The following is a 20,204-nucleotide window of genomic DNA, read 5'->3' on the forward strand; positions in this document are numbered from 1 at the left end:
ACCGAAGTCCCAAAGAAGGAAAACCAGAGAAAAGCCAACCCGGCCAAAGCCTACTCCCTGCCGCCTCAGTTTCCCCAATCTGTGCAACGGGCTTCACGGCTCGTCTCTCACAGAACAGGACAGATCCCGCAGGCGGTGAAACAGATTCTGGACCCCAGAGATACTCATACCCGTTAGTAACAGTAGTGATATCGTTGAAATGATATAACGTCTGGAATTTGCTTAAACCGATCCAGCGAAAGAGAAAGCAAAAAGTGCAGAGGAGGGGGGTGGGGTAACAGACAAAAAAGAGAGGGGCCGAGATCTATTGAGGGGTGACGGGTACACGGGGGTCCAGTACGATATTCTCTCCACTCTGGGCGGATGCTTTCAAATCCCCATGATAGGGGCGCCTGGGTGGCTCAGTCGCCCAGCTCGGGCTCAGGTCATGATCTCACGGTTCGTGGGTTCCAGCCCCGCGTCGGGCTCCACGCGGACAGCTCGGAGCCCGGAGCCTCCTTCGGATTCTGTGTCTCCCTCTCTCTCTTCTCTGCCCCTCCCCTGCTCACGCTCTGTCTCTGTTTCTCTCACAAATAAATAAACATTAAAAAAAACTTTTTTTTAATCATAATAATGAGCCAAGTGAACCTTCGCTGTGCACGCCTTCAAGCCAGGACCAGTCTTAAAACCTTTCCGCAATTTCACTCACTCAAGCCTCACAAAAGACCCCACGAAGTTCTGTTGCAGATGAGGAAACTGAGGCCCAAACAGTATTTGACCGCCTAGGACCTTCCATTTAAAATGGCAACGTTCGGGGCACCTGGGTGGCTCGGTCGGTTTAAGCGTCCGACTTCGGCTCAGGTCATGATCTCGCGGCCCGTAAGTTCGAGCCCCGCGTCGGGCTCTGTGCTGACCGCTCAGAGCCTGCGGCCTGTTTCAGATTCTGTGTCTCCCTCTCTCTGACCCTCCCCCGTTCATGCTCTGTCTCTCTCTGTCTCAAAAATAAATAAACGTTAAAAAAAAAAATTTTATAAAATGGCAACGTTGGGGCACATGGGGGGACGGGGGGTGGTGCTCAGTCGGTTAAGCATTGGACTTTGGCTCAGGTCATGATCTCATGATCTCGTGAGTTCATCACAGAGCCCCCTTCGGATCCTCTGTCCCCGTCACTCTCTGATCCTCCCCAGCGCACGCGCTCTCTCTCTCTCTCTCAAAATAAATCAATATTAAAAAAATAAAATAAAATCATAAAATGTCAAAGTTGATTGCCCAGGATTTGGGGGGGGGGAAGCAGTATGGACTTGGGTATCCAATCTCATGGGAGACTTTGTTACTTTTGTTGTTGTTGTTGTTTTTAATTTTAGAGAGAGATCGCGAGTGAGGAAGAGGGGCAAAGCGAGGGGGACAGGGAGAGAATCTTAAGAAGGCTCCACACGCAGCTCAGAGCCCAACACGGGGCTCAAATCCCACCACCCGGGGATCATGACCTGAGCCGAAATCAGGAGTCGGACACTCAACCGATTGAGCCTCCCAGGGCGCCCTACCACTCTTCATCACCGTCACCGTCACCGCCACTAACATTTTTTTTAAGTAGGCTCCGTGCCCAGTGTGGGGCTTGAACTCACGGACCCGAGATCAAGAGTCGCACGCTCCGCCGGAGGCCCCACCTCTAACACTTTCTGAGCACTCGCCAGGCGTCACGCGTTGTGTTCAGCATCGGACACCCAGGAGCAGGCCGCGGGCGACTCTCCTGTCGTTCCCAGCCTTTCCGTTGGGGAAACTGAGGCACGGGGCGCGGAAGCCCGGCCCGCTCCCGGGGTCGACGCCGCCGGGCCTCATGCCAGCGCGGCCCTGCCATGCGCCCCCTGCTGCCGACGCGGCTCAGAATGCCAACATTGTTCCCCATGTGCCTTTGGGGAAGACAAGGACGACCTTTCAGAGTGCAGAAGTCAGCAAGGGCCCCACGGCAGAGCAGCGGTGACAGTGGAAGTAACAGCCACATCAGGGGGCTGGTTCCTGAAAGCCTCCGGGACGCCCGGCGCGGGAGGGCGCTGCCTCATTTAGCCCTCCCAGCCGTCCCTACGAGGGGGCCATCGGGGTTCCACCTTACAGATAAGGAAACTGAGACCCAGAAAAAGGGATCATTTGGCCCGGGTCACACTATCATCAAGTGGAAAAGAAGGCACCCCCGCCCCCGCCCCGTGCCTGCCAATTAGGGGGCTCACAGCCAAGAATCTGGCTATTCCCAGCCCCAGGGAAAAAAAAAACTGCCAAAAAAGGGAAGATAACATCGCCAAAGGTCGACGAGGCTTCCTGTACAGGGTAGGCCCGCACAACAACCCTCCCCAAGTTGAGATTGAGATGAACCCATTTAGCAGACGGGAAAACAGAGGCCCAGAACCAGCGAGCTCCGGTCTACAGCCATTCAACCAGCAAGAGGTGTGGAGCCAGGACTCCGGCCAACAGACTGGCTTCTAGAGCCCATGCTCTTGACCTCCACATCAGGGGGCAAGCACGGTCCGCAGGCCACGGGCAGACAGGAAGACGCAAGGAGGCCACAGGAGGCAAAGACACCAGAGCAGGCTGGTTGGATGAACTGCACGGGACAGGAAGGAACGACTTCTTCCAAGGGCAGCCGCCACGGTACCTCCGGGGAGTCCCTAAGTGACAAACGGCAGACTCCTGGTCCAGCGAGCCCGCTTCCAGAAGTTTACCCCACAGCCGGACCCAGTCACCGGGAAGAGGTGAGGACACGTGCTGTCCAGCCCTATGAGCTGAAAACCGCTCCCACACCCGTGTCAAGGAAACGTGGGTTCACCCACACCACACAACACCACTGGGCCCAGAAAAAGACGGAGGGAACCCTCCCTCTCCCCCGCAGGAAGAGTCCCCCAGGGAAATGCCGCGCAGGTCAACGGGACGGCAGGTAAAAACCAGTATCTTCAAAGACGCGCCCACACGGATAAGAAACGCGTGTGCACGGAACATCAGGATCGGGGAGCGAGGGACTAAGGGTGCCGGGGAGGGAGGAGAGAAAGACTTACGACGTTTGGTAATTCTGAACTTGCCCCCGTGTGCATGTAGCACTGAGGAAAACAATAAAATAAAAAAGAAAAGCAGTCGCTTCCTCCTTGGAGCCTTCACAGACCACCCAGTCGGAATTACTCACATCGCCCGCAGCGAGCCCAGCCCTGGGGACCCCGCTTGCCTCCAGCCTCCTCCTGGACCGGATCCCTGGCACACAGTAGGCCCTCAGGAAGTGTCACTGGGAACAGTTAAAGCAACAAAAGCACTCTCTCCGGCCGGACGGATCCCAAGCCACCAGCAAACACACAGCCTCTTCCACGAAGCTAAATGCCACCAGGCTAGAAATGTCTCAGAAAACTCTCCGTCGTCGGGGGGATCCTGCGTGTCACCGAGGAGAGACACAAAGCCTTCCAGTCAATGGGGACGAAACTCTTAACGGTGGTACCCCCCCCCCCCCCAGGCAGGGGAGGATTCAGAAAGAATGAGGAGGGAATCCTTGGGGACAGTTCAACCAGACATTTCCCATGCGCCTGTGGAGTGAAGCATCCTACTCCAGGGAGCCAACTCCGGGGGACAATCCTCAGACAGGCTGTGGGAGTAAGTGGGGAGCAAATCATTCTGATGGGGAGGCGGTGGGGGCGGGGGGAGAGGTTTGGGTCACAGATCGAGGTCAGGTAACTTGTTTCCATTGAGAGGGTGCCCGGTAGGGGGAGACCCAAAGGAGACCAGAGCAAGATAACTGTGCCCCCCACCCCTCTCCCCGGCGGGGCAGGACAGGGAAAAAGGCAGACCCTCACTGCTTTCCAAGCCCAGGCCCGCTGGAAAGGAATGCCATGTTTTCCTGTTTCCAATTAACTGCCCCCCCCCCTCCCCAGCAGCCCTCTGCATTCTTGAGACCAGGAGTCAAGACAGCCACAGGGGAGAGCTGGGAGGGCTGGCTGGAACCCCATTGGTGGCTAGCCCCGGGGCTAAAAGGCAGCCCCCAGGAACCTGGGGAACCCCACCCCCCATCCCAGGGCCCTCCCACCAGGCCCCAGGGCTTGGCACTGACCCCCTTCCATAACTCTAGGGTGGGGGAGAAGACCCCCCACCCGAGGGAAGGCTGGGGAAGGCCCCAGAGGCCTCTGGGAAGGAAGTCAGCAGGGAGGGGGGCGGAGTACAGGCCTGTCCCTTTGGGCCTTACTCATGCTTCTCCGCTCAAAAAAAAAAAACAAAAAAATCAGTTCCTATTTTCAGGACACTCAGGCTTGAGAGACCTATGGGTTCCCCACAGCCCCTCTCCTCCTGCCCCCCCGAAAGGAATTATTATGACTTAGGCCTATGCTCTCAGGAAGGAAGATCTTTACACATCAAGGTCAGGACAGGAGATCAGGGGCAAAACACGGTGTCTTTTGCGCAAAACACACACGGAGCCCCTCTCCCACTCACTCCTACCCCCTGCAGTCTGGGCTTGGGGTCCCCTCACAGCCAGAGACCAGGCTTTCCCCGGGCTCAGTTTTCTCATCTATAAAATGGGAAGCTCACCCATTCGCTGGGCGAGCTGGGCCCTCCCAGTCCCTCTCCCTCAGTCCACCGCCCCCAAATGTTGAATCAGCACCAGTAAGTGCCAAAGGGGAAGGGCCCAGTTCAGACAGTGGGCTGGGGGGGGGGGGGAGGGGGGAGGTCACTGATTCACGGTTGGCCCCTGCCCACCCACCGTGGGGATGTCCCCCAGGCCTTTTACTACTCCCTCCAATGTCCAGCACTCAACATCCCTCCCCAGCGCTGGGGAATTGGCACGCCACATCCAGTCCGATGAATGACAAACAAAATAACACGTTTAGATACGACTTTCACCCACCTCAAGGTCAGTTAAGGGAACTATAATTATGGCCACCTGCAGATGAGGAAACTGAGGACTAGGGCCTTAAATGACCTGCCTAAGCCCACAGAGTGGGGACAGGGAGTCTGACACCGGCCAAGGGGAGAAAGGTTCCCTGTCAGATGCGTCAGGGTGCCCTGAAGGGTGGCCGGCCAGAGTGACCACGAAGGTCCCCGACAGCTCGGCGGCCCTCCTCGCAGGGCTGAGTCGCAGAAAGCTGGGCCAAGTCCCAGCTCAGGAGGAAGAGGAGGAGGAGGAGGAGGAGGAGGAGGACCATGGGGCCAGCTCCCAGGTGCCCCCCAGACCCCCCGACCAGGCCGGCCTGCGGTCCCGCTTCCCGGCCCACGCACCTCCAACTCGGCTCTTATAGGCAAACGCTGTGCTCCAGCCACAGCTGAGATGATTCCGCTCCCAGCCTCGCTTCCAGATGTCTTTACCCCTTCCCAAAACCGGCATGGGGGCGGGGGAGAAAATGACACAACAACTCTTTCCAGGTATTATTATAAACGAGACCCAGGTCAACTGGAATCAACACGACAAAGTGCCAAAGAGGGGTACAGGAGAACTTAACAGTCTTGAGCTGAGTGGGAAGTGGGAGGAGCCGGGAATGGTTGCCCACGGGGGGCTTTGTGACCCGGGGCAAGTCACATAACCTCTCTCTGAGCCTCCATTAGCCCGGCTGCAAAATGGAAATGCTAACTGTCACTAATCCTCCTGGGGTGGTGGCCAGGGTGTAGCAGAAGGCAATCCATAATGCTCCCTGGGTAGAGAGATGTTATTTCTGGGCTCTGGGGGGGAGGGGGGGGAGTCATCAGGGAGGGTGGGGTAAGTAAACATAACCCCCCTCGAGTCCCACCAGACGTCAGCGCAAGGGAAGGGGAGGATTCCCAAACTGTCCGATTCCCCTGTTCTCCCACCACCCCACAGGTCAGACTGAGCCCTTTACCCCCCCCCCCACCTCGGGTGAAAGCACACAGAGAGAGCGATCACACTGTCCCCCCCCTCCCGCCCCCCAAAAGGCGCAGGCAGAAAGGAGGTGTGAGAGAAACGGAAACACTCCGCGCCCGTCCCCAGATGGTTATTATTCTATCGGAGGGCCGTGTGACAAAAGGGGCTGACGGTCCGGACCTGAGGCTGGGCACGACAGCAGCCCACGGTCTGGCAACGCCAGAGGGCTGGGACCTGTCACCCGGCCTCCCGGGGAGAGCTGACACGGCGGCCTCTGACCCCACCTCCCAGGAAGTTCAGCAGCTCAGAACCACAAAGCAAAACAAAGGGGCGCGGAGAGGAAGGAGCCACGGTACCTTCCGATCACCGCTGGCCCCCGAGTCCCGAGCCCCCAGCCGGAGCCCGAGCAGGAGCCCCGGCGCGGCTCCTCGCCCGCTCCTCCGCTGGCCGCGGCCCAAGGCCTGGGCAGCCCCCCGGTCCCTTGTCTCCCCGCGGCCGCCCGTGACAGGAGCCGGGGAAGCAGCCGAGGGGCAGCTAGGGATGGGAAAACCAGATGGCTCCATCCCTCCTCCCTCCTCCCTCCTCCTCCATCCCTCCCTCCGGGTGCCCGCGGCCTGGCCGCCCTCCGCAGGGGCCCGGGGAGGCCGCGGGCCCGGCTCGTCCGGGCTCACCCCAGGGAAAGGGTTGCCTTTGTCTAAAGGTCACCACCCGAGCGCGGTGCCCGGGCTGGGCCTGGTGCCTCCCATTCCCAGGCCGAGGGGGTGGAGATGGGGGGCCGCCCCGAATCTCGGGAGGTGACAGGGGTAAGGCTCCCTTCCCTCCCCTCCCCCTCCCCGTAACGGCCCCCTCCGGGACGAGCCAGCTAGCGGGGGAGGGGGTCAACTCCCTTCATCGCTGGAGGGGTGGGGGACCAAGTCAACTCCTTTCATTGTTTAGGGGCGGTGGGGAGGGGGAGACCCAATGGCCTCCTTCCGCATCCATCCCTCCCCAGGCTGCCGGATGCCCCGTTTCTCCCCGGCACCCCCGACCGGGATTTGGGGAGGGGGCGCAGGGGACGGGCGAGAGGGGGAGATGAAGGCTCGCCACCTCCGGCCAGGCGATCACCATCCACTGCCCCATTGCCCTCTTCTTCTCTGAAAGGCGGGGAGCGGGGTGAGGGGAAGGGGGGGGGCCCGGGTCGGGGGAGGGGGTCTCCCCGCCCCTCCCCCCGTGGAACGTTGGGTCTCGTTTTTCCGCCGCTCCATTGTATCCCCGGCAGCCGGCGGGAGGGCCGGGGAGGCACCGGGCGCCGGGTTTGGGCAGGGGAGCAGCGGGGGGGGGGTCCCCGCAGGATCGGGGCGGCGGTGATGGTGGGAGAGACGCGGGGGATGGGGGGCTGCCGGGGGTGGTGGGCGCCGAGCAAAAAAAGAGGCAGCGGGCGCTGCGCCCCGGTTGGGGGGCTGAGTGTGTGAGTGTCGGGGGGGTGGGTTCGGCCCCGGCTCCGGCTCCCCCCACACACACCCTCGCCGCCAACCCCCACTCCCCCCTCGCTTTTGCGCCCTGTCACAGCCCCGACTCGCAGGTAGAGAGAGTTAAGAGATTTAAAGAGAAATTGCTACATTGTGAGAAACTCACCCTGATGTTTGAGCAGCCGTCGGCGCGGGGTCTCCGAGACGGCCCCGCACGGGCTGCAAAGGGAGGACCCAGAAGGGGCCGACCGGCCGGGCCGGTCAGCGCACTGCCTGATCGCATGGCGGCCGCCCGGCAGCCTCCGCCAGGCCCTTGCCGCCGCCCCGCGCCGCGGCCCGGGCGCCCCGGACCCGCGCGCGCTCCGGGGAGGACCCCTCGGGTTTGCAAAAAAAAAAAAAAAAAAAAAAAAAAAAAAAAAAAAAAGAAAGAAAAAAAAAAAGAAAAAAATTTTTTTAATTAAATGCAAAAGAAAAAAAAAAAAACCTTGCAGGTTTTGTGTCCGCCCCCCCCTTCCTCCTCCTCCTCCTCCTCCTCCTCCTCCTCCTCCCTCCGCCCTCGCCGGGGGACGGGCTTGGGGGAGGCCCCGCCCCGCGCTCCGCGCACCAGCTCCGGCTCCGGACGCCGAGCGGCGGGCCCGCGAGCGAATGGGAGGCCGCGGGCGCCCCGGGAGGGTGCCTCCCGCGCCGGCGCCGCCCCCTCCCCAGCCCCAGTCCCGGGGGTTTGGGGTCGCGCCTTGCCAGGTTCTGGTGGAGTCGGCCGACTTCCTCGAGCCGTGCTCCGGGCTGCGGGGAAAGGCTAAAGAGGTTCGCGCTCCCAGACCCCGGGCGCCCTGCCGGCTGGGGAAGGGGCCCCGTGCGCCCCGGGCGCGCGCCCGACGCGGGGGACAGTCGCCGGGCGAGAGGAGGCGCCCAGGGCGAGCGCCGAAGGCTCGAAAAGGTAGCGGGAGTAGAGGATGGAAAAGAGGGGGCACCTCGCCAGTGGAACCGCGAAGGAGCCGGGAGTGGGAACGAATAGGGTGGAAGGCGGCGCGGGGTTGGGGGCGACTGGCCGGGACCCCGGGCGTGGTTTGATCGCTCACCTCAGTCGGTCTTTGCTCACATGCGACGGCCCCGGGGAGGGCGCCAGGGACGCGGGATCCAACTTCAGAGCCACCTCGAGGCCTCTCGGGCCGCGCTGATGGGATTCCCAGAAGCCCCAGAACGCCTCGGTGGTGTTGGGTCCGTTTCCGCCCCACCAGCCCATGAACGCCTTGCGGGTGGGACACTTAGATTCCCGCGTTCGTGTCGGGAACGCTAGGTGGGCGCCTGCTGATATGTCCTGCTCCGTGCTGGGGGCCCAGCGGGGACCCAGATGGCCCGGACCTGCCTGCCTCTCCGGGATGCACAGACCAGGGGGACCTCTCTTTTGGTCTCTTACTACCTTCTGTCTTCCCAGTGCCCCAAAAAGCTCCATGCATACAGAAGCGGCTTAATAAATGCGTTGAATGAATGAGTGACTGAGACGTATCTGTGCTTTAAACTTTAGTATTTATTCTAGCATCTTGGGCCTACTGTTCATGGTATTTAAGAGATCACTGAGGTTAAGGGCCCTGACTCAAACCGGTGGCTCTGGCTCACATCCTGCCTTTGCCACGTCCTTGCTTTGTGACCTTGGGCCAATCACTTCACCTCTCTGTGCCTTCATTTCCTCGTCTCAATAATAGGCCTCACTTTACAGGGTCATTAGGACCAAATAAGCTTGTCAGGGAGATGGGCACCTGACCGGAAGTGCCAGAGAAGCGCTGACTGTTCTTGATGATTATACAAAAAGTAAAACTATCAATTTCAGAAGTGAACGCGTGGGTTGCCCCAAACATAAGACAGTGGTGGATCCGTAACTTACGCGGTGGTCATCCACAGCTCACTTGGAGGAATGTGACTCTTTGGAAAACGGCAATATACACACTTAGACTTTTATTTTGTGCAGCTCGCCCTCTATTTGCTATGACTGAGCCCGATTAAGCTACACCTTGAGTATTCATTAACTAGTGCCAAACACAATATTTTGAAACCTCAGTACTGCCCAGCAGGAAGATGCCTCTAGCACCTCCCATCTAGAAAACCTTTAATCCCATTTCACAGTGTAGGAAACTAAATTGGCTCCGAGGAGGGGAAGTATTTTGCCCAAAGTCCCACAACCAGGAAGTGATTGGAGCTGGGTGACACTTGTGTCTGTGTCAAAGCTGCAAGCCCCAGGGGCACTCCGCACTTGAAGACTGGTTAAGAGCAGATTTGAGGCATTAGGAGGGGTGGTTGTCCACATGTATTCATTCCGGCAGGGTGTATATTTCTTTCTTTTCTTTCTTTCTTTCTCTTTCTTTACTTTCTTTTTCTTTCTTTCTTTCTCTTCTTTCTTTCTCTTCTTTCTTTCTTTCTTTCTCCCTCCCTTTATTTCTTTCTCTTTCTTTCTTTCTCTTCTTTCTTTCTTTCTTTCTTTCTTTCTTTCTTTCTTTCTCCCTCCCTTTCTTTATTTCTTTCTCCCTTTCTTTCTTTCTTTCTTTCTTTCTTTCTTTCTTTCTTTCTCTCTTTTTCTTCCTTTCTTTCTTTGTAAAGTTTATTTATTTTGAGAGAGAGAAACGGGGGAGGGGCAGAGAAGCCCAAGCAGGGTCCACACTGTTCAGTGCAGAGCCAGACGAGGGGATCATACTCCCGGTCCATGAGATCCTGACCAGGGCCGGAACCAGGTGGCTTAACCGCTTTACTGACTGAGCCACCCAGGTGCCACTGCAGGAGGTATTTTTTAAGTTATCTAGTATGTTCCAGAATTTTAGTAGCGGTCAAGACCACTCGGGTTCTCACCCCACCGCCTACCCCCACACCATACACACACAGTCCACAATGTGTTAGGGAAAGCAGACAATGTGCAAGTAAGACTTTTAGCGACAGTTTCCCCCCTGCCTTCCATGCATGGCAGGTCCCAAGTTTCTTTGGTGCACTGGTATCACCCCCACCCCCACCCCTGGAACGCTGCCCGGTACTTGGTGCTTAAAAAAGGTCTTTTGAACCAAGAGGTAATAGCCACCTGACCTCTCAGGAAGATGGTCTGGGGCCATGCTACTTGGAATGGGCCTGGCTGGGTGTGAAGGAAGGCGACAACAGGTCAACCCCAAAGCCCTGGGAAATCAAATGTCCAAGGTCAGCGTAGGGGACATTATGGGCCCAAGTGAAAAGAGACTTGCCGTCTTTTGGGGATGACACACATCTTCCCTTTGAGAATCCCATGCAAGGTGTGAGTTCTAGGTTAAGAATTGAGTGGGCGGTGGTGAGACCCAGACAGGTTCAGCGACTTGTCCCAGGGCTACTGAGCCAGGATGGGGACCAATCCAGTACACCCAGGTGTTCCATCACCAACTGTCTCTGAGTCATCAGATGAACTTGGGGTGAGTCACTTCCAGCACCTCTATTTTCTCATCGGTCCCATGGGAGTGTAGAGTCAAGATCCCCAAATCTCCCCCTCCCCCCGCCACTTTATGATGAGAAATTTCAAACGTGGAAAAGTGGAAATACAGTGAACACCTAAAAACCCACCGCTTGGATTCGACCATCAGCATGTTCCTCTATTTGCTTTCTTACACATCTGTGCATCTACGCATCCATCAAATCCGTCTTATTTTTTGATGTGTTGCAGAGATCTGTTTACCTCTTCCTTGATGTCATTAACCAGGTAATCCTAGCTCCCCACTCTGATAAATGCTCTAATGACTGTAGTATAACCCTCTGGGCCAAGTGCTGGCTCTCTTTTAAACTGCAATTCTCTCCTTTTCTTTTTTTTTTAACGTTTTTTTATTTATTTTTGAGACAGAGAGAGACAGAGCATGAGCAGGGGAGGGTCAGAGAGAGAGGGAGACACAGAATCGGAAGCAGGCTCCAGGCTCTGCGCCATCAGCCCAGAGCCCGACGCGGGGCTCGAACTCACGGACCGCGAGATCGTGACCTGAGCGGAAGTCGGACGCTTAACCGACTGAGCCACCCAGGCGCCCCAGTTCTCTCCTTTTTTATTTATTTATTTTTCTTCTCCGTGAAGGAGAAACAGATTCAGAGAGGATAAGAAACCAGATCAAGGTCACACAGCCTGGGATTCAAACCCAGCTCTGGGTCCCCTGGGTCCAGACTTTATAAGGAGTACAGAGAGGAAGAAATGAGACAATGAATGGATATTGAAGGTCTTTGGGGGCAGTGACACAGCGGTGCACAGATGTGAAAAATTAGGACCAGAGAAGGTGCACCTACGTTTTCCTCAACCAGCAGATTCGCTGTTATCTCTGGGTTTGGCTGGGCTCCTGGTGCTGGGTCCTTGCTTCTTCCCAGTCCGGGACTTAATCCCATATGGGTCACAGTATCTCCTGTTTGTTAACATAAGGCTGAGCAGGTGACACACACCTGCCAAAGGGTCCAAAAACGTTTGCTGTGAGGAAAATGGCTTCTGTAGGTCCTTGTAGCCACTCCACAAGCAAGCACAGCCCCAGACATTGGACCTGGGATTATCGACACCCCACCGGAGGGGCGCCTGGGTGGCTTAGCCCATGGAGCACCCAGTTCCTGATTTCGGCTCAGGTCATGAATCCCGGGTAGTGGGATCAAGATCTGCGCTGAGCCTGCTTAAGATTCTCTCTCTCCCTCTGCCCCTGTCCCCCCACCCCCCCTTGCGCGCACTTTCTCTCTCTCTCAAAACAAAACAACCCACGGCCTCAACATGAACTTGGATTTCTGCCCTTCATCTCAACGCTTAATGGAACTGTTTTAATCACAACCTGGCAGCTGAAAAGCCACAGCAGGAAACCCACGATTGGCTGTGGAAGGGTCCAGGACATTGGAGAACTAATCTGCCCTGTCCCAGGGTCTTGATGCTTTTTCCCACGTTCAGGCCACTGACTCCACGGCCCCTTTCGATCCCAACCCTCCAGCTTGGAAAGCTCCCCTCCCCCGCCAAGTACCAAGGCATTTTCTGTCCCATCCTTTCGCGCTGCTAGTCCTTCCCCACCCCATCCTCGGCTCTGCCAGCCAGACCCTAAACCCCTTTACCTCTCTAACCTCCTATCTGCCCTGCCGTCCAGCTCCTCCCTTGCAGGACCCTGCCCAGTATCTGGCGTGATCTCCATCTCCCTACCGAGAGGAGTGGTTTCTCTTTTCCTTTACTTCTTTCTAAATAAGTGCTTTGTCCCTCCGAGGGTCAAAGCAGTGTCCGCCGCGGCCCCTCCCTCGCACTCGCAGCTGCAAAGTTGAAAACTTTGCCGACCCGAGTTCTGCTTCTTGATCTGGGAGGATGCTGGTGCTACAGGAGTTTTTGGTTTTTCAGTCCAGCGGCACACTTACGGCCCATGCGCTTCTCTGTGGGTACGCAACACTTCAATAAACAAGAGGGAACAGAACAAGGAGGCTTGCCCAATCCTAAAACACCCTTGCGGTCCCTTCGGGTTTCGTTCAACGGGATTTGAGGGAAGAGAGTTTCCATCAAAGACCTCTCCAGGATCCGGGATAGAGCCGCCAGGCGAGGAAAGAAAAGGGAACCGGAGGGCACTGGCTCCGATCCCGCTTCTGCCGTCTGACCGCGCCCTTTAAATATGGCTCGTACGGCGCGACTGCGCTGCCCCAGCTCACGGGCCCTGCTGGCCCGCTCGGAGGGCAGAAGCCAAGAGCCGCAACAAAATCAGGCAGCTGCGAGCCCAGCCCGGCCTCGGGTCCTCAGCGCGGCAAGTGCGGGGGGCGGGGCCTGACCGCCCATTGGCTCACGCCTAGGGGCGGGCCCACTGCTCCGTCCCGCCCCCAACCCCTACCGGGTTAATTGGGCCTCGCGCCTGCCCGGGGAATTATTCATCGGAGGGCGGGGCCTGGGTTTGTTTACACCCTGCCATTGGCTGGATTTGAATCGGCCCGACTGCGGGCCGGCCGCGGGGCGGGGCTCCAGAGGGCCCCGGCCCGCGCCTGACAGCTTGGGGAGGAAGGGCCCGCAGCCGGAGCGCCGGGACCCGGCAGAAGGGGGTACCCTCGGCGGGTGCGGCCAGCGGGGGTGGGCAGGTGGAGGCTTCCGCCCTCGTTTCTCCACAAATACTGATCAAAGGCCAGGGTGCGGAGCCTTGTTTGTGTTTTCATAAACACGCTGTAGGGAAAACAAACCCGGAAACAACCTTGCTGCCCACGGATGGGGGACTCATTTAAATAAGCTGTGGCCTGACCCGCAGTGACACACGAAGTAGCCGTAAAATGAGGAAGACACGAACCGACACACAACAAGTTATGTACCCAGTCAAGAAACAAAAGCGAAGAGGGGAGCAGAGAGTGTACCGACTTAAAAGTGGGTGAAAAAAAAATACAAGCTTTTGCTTGTTAAATGCACAGAATGTCTTTGAAAGCAGCAACAACCCGGTAACAGCAGTTGTGTGTGGGGAGGAAGACAGGGCGGGTAGAGGATAGATGTTTTTGTACTGCCTACAAGTTAGAGCCCTGTATCACCCATTCAAAGAAAGGCGCACCATGTAAATAAAAATACAGGACTGAGTTCTGAGGACTCTCCCCCTGCACCCTCCTGCCTTGGGGGAGGATGAAGAGAAAAAAGCCTAAGGAAGCCCTAAAGGAAAGAAGCAAAAATCAAATCTAGGAGAGGCCCCTTTAAGAAGGGAAACTTGCCTCCTCCAGAAAAATGATGTGAGGCTGTGAGGCAAGCTGAGCGCCTGGGCAGGCGGGACAGTCGTCCTGGGTTCTGACTTTTATTAATACTCGTGTGTTCTGGGAGATCTAGAGAGGAAAAGAACGACTTCCTGCAGCTAATGAGGTTGGAACTGTTAGGGTTCTTACTTCCTCTGTCTAGATCCCGTGGGGGGAGGGTTTCTGATACACTGTTAATTTGGCATGAAAGTCAAGCCTGGAGTGAAAATTTGCCCGTCTGCAAATTGTAAATAACTGCTTAACCAAGCTGCCACTCTCAGCCCTGGTCCATAGAAATAACCTGAGCGAAGGTACCAACAAACATCCCTAGCAGGTGGGAGGATCTTTTATTTATTTATTTATTTATTTATTTATTTATTTATTTATTTATTTATTTATTTATTTTCAACGTTTATTTATTTTTGGGACAGAGAGAGACAGAGCATGAACGGGGGAGGGGCAGAGAGAGAGGGAGACACAGAATCGGAAACAGGCTCCAGGCTCTGAGCCATCAGCCCAGAGCCCGACGCGGGGCTCGAACTCCCGGACCGCGAGATCGTGACCTGGCTGAAGTCGGACGCTTAACCGACTGCACCACCCAGGCGCCCCGGGAGGTTCTAATATTTATCCCTGGTTTGCAGATGTGGAAACGGAGTCACAGAGAGCTTCCAGAACTGCTAAAATCAGGCCCCGCAGGACCTGGAACCCAGGCAGCCCCACCCCAAAGTTCATACTTGTAACTGTTATATTACACCTGCCCCTAAAAACTTGTGTCCTCACAGAGGTAAACTATTTTGTATCGACCTTCCACAGTAGAGAGGTTTTTGTTTTGTTTCTAATAAAAAAAATTTAGGTGGTTCTTTCTAAAATTCTACACGGAGGCAAACTTCTAAATTTTTTTTAAGTACATTCACAGAGGAAATGATTTGCCCTTGACCCTTCTACCCACCCACCCCCCCCCCCCCCCCCGCCCTCCATTAAACACTTACTTAATGCTTCCCGTGTATCAGGCACATTTTTAAACATTTTATGTACATCAGCTCATTGAACCATTGCAACAACCCAGAAGTCAAAATTGTTACCACTCTCACAGATGCAGAAACTGAAGAACAGAGGAGTTAAGTAAGGGCTCACCGACCCACATCTCCCTCCAGAAAAAAGAAAAGGGACACCAAGAAGAACGGGCAGGTCATGGTTGGAGCAAGAGGAAGGTGTCCAAAATTTCTAGAGAGGGAGGAAAGAATGGGAGGTAAGATAAACCACCGGGCTGTGAATGTGGAGAAAATGGCTTTAGGGGGGTGCAGTGGGGGGCTGTGGGCAGCTTGCAAAAGGTAGCGGGAAATGGCCGACAAGTGCACGAAAAGGTTCTCGAAAGTCATCAGTCATCAGGGAGATGCAAATCAAAACCACAGCGAGACGCAGATTCACACTCACGGGAATGGCCGCAATGATAAAAGGGGACAAGAACAGGGGTTGGCACGGATGTGGTGGAATCAGAACCCTCATACACCGCTGGTGGGCAAACTGGTGTAGCCAAAGTGGAAACCAGTTTCGAGTTTCCGCAGTCAAGTTGCACAAAGAGTTGCCATGCACCGACTCCTACGTATATACCCACCAAAAAAGTGAAAGCAGGAATTCAAAAATAACTTGTGCAAAGGGGCGCCTGGGTGGCTCGGTCGGTTAAGCGGTCGACTTCGGCTCAGGTCATGATCTCGCGGTTCGTGGGTTCGAGCCCCGCGTCGGGCTCTGTGCTGACCGCTCGGAGCCTGGAGCCTGCTTCGGATTCTGCGTCTCCCCTTCTGCCCCTCCCCTGCTCACGCTCGCTCTCTCTCTCTCTCAAAAAATAAGTACACATTAAAAAAAATTTTTTTTTAAATATACATAACATGATGTGGACTCTTTTTTTTTTAACGTTTTATTTATTTTTGAGACAGAGAGAGACAGAGCATGAACGGGGAGGGGCAGAGAGAGAGGGAGACACAGAATCGGAAACAGGCTCCAGGCTCCGAGCCATCAGCCCAGAGCCCGACGCGGGGCTCGAACCCACGGACCGCGAGATCGTGACCTGGCTGAAGTCGGATGCTTAACCGACTGCGCCACCCAGGCGCCCCTGAAGACAACTTTAAAGGTAGTACATAGGGCAATGTATACAAGGCGCGGGGCCAGGTGGAGGGAAAGAATGGAGATATCTGGGGAGTGAGGTCCAGACAGTTCACCTGCTCTGGAGGGGTTACAGAGAGCCCAGGGGGACCTCGTGAAGCTCTCTCTCCCAGGCCACTGGAGGATACGGACTCACCTCCAGGGTAGTCAGGGCCGGGATGGAGGAGGCAGGGGGCTGTAGGAGCCGGGAACAGCTACCCGACCCAGCCTGGGGTTCAGAAAGGCTTCCTGGAGGAGGAGGAGAACGATAAAGAACAGTGTGATAGGAAAAGGGAACAGGCAGTGTGGGAGGGGGGCATTGGTTTTCTGGGCCCAGAGGAGGAAGAGAGAGCCCAGAGTTTCTAAAGCGGAGATGAACCTTGACATTGCTGATTGAAACCCTGCTCGGGCTCCCTGATGCCCTCCGGGGGGAGGGGGGGAAAGGCCACACCCTCGAGCAGCTTAGCATCTGTTCATTCCCTGCACACATTCCCTGAGCACCTGCTCTGTGCCCCACCCTGTGCCGGTGATGCAGGGGACACTGGTGACGGGGACAGGCCCAGCCCTGCCCCACCCCAGTGGGGGAGACAGACATAAACCAAATCATTGCCCAAGTGATAGCTATTAGCTCCTAGCACCTGAGAGGCCAGGCAGGGTTAACCCAGCCCCCAGGGGCTTCTCAGCGTCTGGGATTCCCAAAGGGCCATTTCACGATTTTTGCAGAATACTGCCTCTACTGTTTATATTTTTAATTTGTTCTTTCAACCAACTTGGGTTTTTTTTTTCTTCTTAATTCCTTAAATGGGTTCCCGTGGGGCTCCCTGAGGCTCCTCGGAAGCACCAAGGGTCCTGACATCACAGGTGTGACAGGCTTGTTACTTTTATTTTTTTTTCCCTAACCTGCATTAAAATAAAGGCCTGATCGTGAAAATAAGTCACCTGGAAATGATCTCAAATGCTACTTTGGGGGCCTCTGGCCTGGTTTGGGGGGGCTGGGGGTGAACTCCCTGAGGGAAGTCGGTTGTAAGCTAAAACTCGAAGATGAATAGAGTTTGCGCGACAAGGGAGGACGGGAAGAGCAGGGGCAAAGGCCCTGAGGCAGCCGCGGTGGGGCAAGAAGGCAACCGGGGATGCTGGCGTGTCGGGAGGAACTGGGCAGCTTTGGGGGTATAGCATGGATTTGGGGGCTGAGCCCAAAGGCGATCTGCGCTCATCGAAGGGCTTGCTGCCAGCCTCGTTTTGCCACGTGTGTTCTGTCACGCCTTTCTGAACGTGGGAGAGGCAGGGAAAGACACTGTGTCCCTCGATCCCCACAAACGCTGCGGCACAGAGCTACAGAACAAAGACATCCTCTTCTAGAACCCCAGGGTAGGGGCGCCTGGGTGGCTCAGTCAGTTAAGCGTCCCACTCTTGATCTCGGCGCCGCTCACCATCCCTCGGTTTGTGAGCTGGAGCCCTGTACTGGGCTCTGCTGATAATGCCGAGCCTGCTTGGGATTCGCTCCCTCTGCCCCTCCCCTGCTTTTCTCTCCCTCTCTTTTTGTCTCACAAAATAAATAAATACACTTAAAACACAAAAGGGCAAGCATCACTCTCACAGGCCTTACGATGTCTGAGGGTTTCTCCTCCCGCTCCTGCCTCTCTGCCTTCACCATGAGAACATGCCTGGGCTAGCTTGCTGGACGGATGTGAGGGAGAGGTAGAGAAGAACTGAGTCATCCCAGCTGAAATCACTCCAGACCAGCCAGCCTCTAGCTACCCTGTCAGAGGATGACAGACCCATGAGTGAGCCCAGCCAAAGTCAGCCGAGCCTGGTCCAGATTAGCAGAAACCGTCCGGATGACCCAAATACACGTGGGGAAACAACATGGCTGTTGTTTTCAGCCACCACATTTTTGAGACGGTTTGTTACGCAGCTGTAGCTGACCGATACAAAGGACAGACTAAGAACTGAGATAAATGTGTGGGCGTCCCCACCACCTAGTACTTTGAGATTTGTTGAATGACCAAGGCAATCCAGAATTCTCTCTTTCCTTCTAATTCCCCCTTCAAACTTTTACTCCTATATCCGGATCTCATCTTGCTTCTAATAGTACAATATATATCCCCCTTCTAGGGATGCTGGATTAACCCCTTAAGAAAGAAACTATGTTTGGGGCACCTGGGTGGCTCAGTCGGTTATGTGTCTGACTTTGGCTCAGATCATGATCTCACAGTTTGTGAGTTCGAACCCTGCTCTCTGTGCTAAGAGCACAGAACCTGCTTCAGATCCTCTCTCTCCCTCTGTCTCTGCCCCTCCCTCGCTCCCTCTCTCAAAAATAAATAAACATTTTTAAAAAAGAGAGAGAGAGAGAGAGAATGGTCAAAGAATGACAGCTTTGGAGTTTGTGCTATGTATTAGCTGGGAGCTATCACCAATTAAGTAAAGAAACAATGGTCTTAATTTAATTTTATTTTTTAAGTTCATTTATTTACTTTGAGAGAGAGAGAGAGAGAGAGGGAGAGGGAGAGAGAGCATCCAAAGCAGGCTCCGTGCCATCAGCAGGGAGCCCAATGTGGGGCTCGAACCCATAAACCGTGAGATCACAATGGTCTTAATTTTAATCAAAACAATTTTTTTAATGTTTATTTTTGAGAGAGACAGAGTGCAAATGGGGGGGGGGGCAGAGAGAAAGGGAGACACAGAATCTGAAGCAGGCTCCAGGCTCTGAGCTGTCAGCACAGAGCCTGATGCAGGACTCGAACCCATGTGCTACGAGATCATAACCTGAACTGAAGTCAAACGCTTAAACCACTGAGCCACCCAGGTGCCCCATGATGGGCTTAGTTTTAAAGGGATTGATGATCTCGTTGAATTTTGGGAAAAGAGGTGATAGGTACTGATGGAAGGGAGGGAAGCACTGACCTCAGTAGCCCGTGTCGCCTGCACTAAGGTGGCATTGACCCACGTGTCCCTGGTTGCATCTTTCTTCTTTTCTGGAAGGCTCTCCGGGAAACCACAAGGACTTTGGCAAGGAGGGGAGGGTCTCTGTGAACCTGGATCCTTCCGCCTGGAAAAGGAACGTCCTGGGTGTGCTCAGAGACGGCACCCACTTGGATTTCGAGGAGCTGTACTTTGGGGCTGTCCAGCCGGAGGTGAACGGAGGTGGTGTGTCGGAGCCCGGGCCCAGCTGTCAGATCTGGGCTGGTGCTGCACGTGCTTAGGAAAGATCATTCTGCAAGTGCTGGCCATTCACCATCATCGAACAAAACAGCAAACGGAACAAAATCCGTGCCCCACCCCCCAAAAGGGTGTAAGGAAAGGGAGCTCAAATGACCCACAGCAGCCCTCCCCCTGCCACCTTAATAAAAGATATTTATGGCGGCTTCTTTGCGCGGCCAGTCTGGTGTTGCAGAGGGCCGGGCTCTGGAATGAGGCCTCTGTCTGGGTTTGTATCCCGCCTCTGCCACCTACTGGCTGTGTGCCTCGGGCAAGTCAGTTTCCTCTCTGTGCCTCAGTTTCCTCATCTGTAACAATCCGTCTCTCACGAGGGAGTGGATGCGAGGGGGCTCTGAATGGTACCTAGAACTTTTGTATCATTGTTCCCGAAAGCCCTGTTAGGTAGGAGGCACAGGGACCAGGATAAGCCTGGCCCCCCCGGCCCCACGGAACAATCAGAGATGCATATTGAGGAATTAGTTACACAGCAAGTGATTTGACTACTCTTCAGACCCTTCCCCATCTCTGTCCCTACTAACAGAGTCCAGGCCACTGTCACCTCCTATATGGCCAGTTGCAAGCAGGGGAGGGGCAGAGAGAGAGAGACAGAATCCGAAGCAGGCTCCAGGCTCCGAGCTGTCAGCACAGAGCCTGGCGCAGGGCTCAAACCCACAAACCCTGAGATCATGACCTGAGCCAAGGTCGGACGCTTAACTGACTGAGCCCCCCGGGGCGCCCCATCCCGTTTGCCTTTTCGAAAGGGCTGCGGCGGCTGGTGTGGGACCATGTTGTCCAGGGGGTGAGGGAGAGGGAGAAAGACAGGGAGAAAGATGAAGCGGGAACCTCAAAAGGAGGGAAGGGGAGGGAAGGAGAACGGGGCGGCTGGAAGCCGGGGTTGGAAGGGTGTGGGCACAGAAGGGGGA

At 55.6% G+C, this 20,204-nt stretch overlaps 1 protein-coding gene and 1 long non-coding RNA gene across 5 annotated transcripts in view; one reads left to right on the forward strand and one right to left on the reverse strand.

Annotated features, from left to right (window-relative positions):
* Positions 1–7,636, reverse strand: part of BICRA (BRD4 interacting chromatin remodeling complex associated protein) — a 79,724-nt gene extending 72,088 nt beyond the window's left edge. For both annotated transcript variants that reach the window (XM_045045563.1, XM_023245881.2), the window contains exon 1: positions 7,430–7,636. The gene's annotated coding sequence lies outside the window, so the exon portion shown is untranslated. The remainder of the gene's footprint in view (positions 1–7,429) is intronic.
* A 4,884-nt stretch (positions 7,637–12,520) lies between these two features.
* Positions 12,521–19,448, forward strand: LOC109494749. Of its 3 annotated transcripts, none has more exons than XR_006590605.1 (3): positions 12,521–13,594; positions 15,038–15,193; positions 19,066–19,448. It is a non-coding gene; the product is annotated as an uncharacterized LOC109494749 (long non-coding RNA). The 3 variants fall into 3 exon arrangements; XR_002149782.3 differs by lacking the exon at positions 12,521–13,594 and adding an exon at positions 13,604–14,278; XR_002149781.3 differs by lacking the exons at positions 12,521–13,594; positions 19,066–19,448 and adding exons at positions 13,604–14,278; positions 15,879–15,917.
* The last annotated feature ends 756 nt before the right edge of the window (positions 19,449–20,204 follow it).

The sequence above is a fragment of the Felis catus genome, chromosome E2 (assembly GCF_018350175.1).
Source record: "Felis catus isolate Fca126 chromosome E2, F.catus_Fca126_mat1.0, whole genome shotgun sequence".
Lineage (NCBI taxonomy): Eukaryota > Metazoa > Chordata > Mammalia > Carnivora > Felidae > Felis > Felis catus.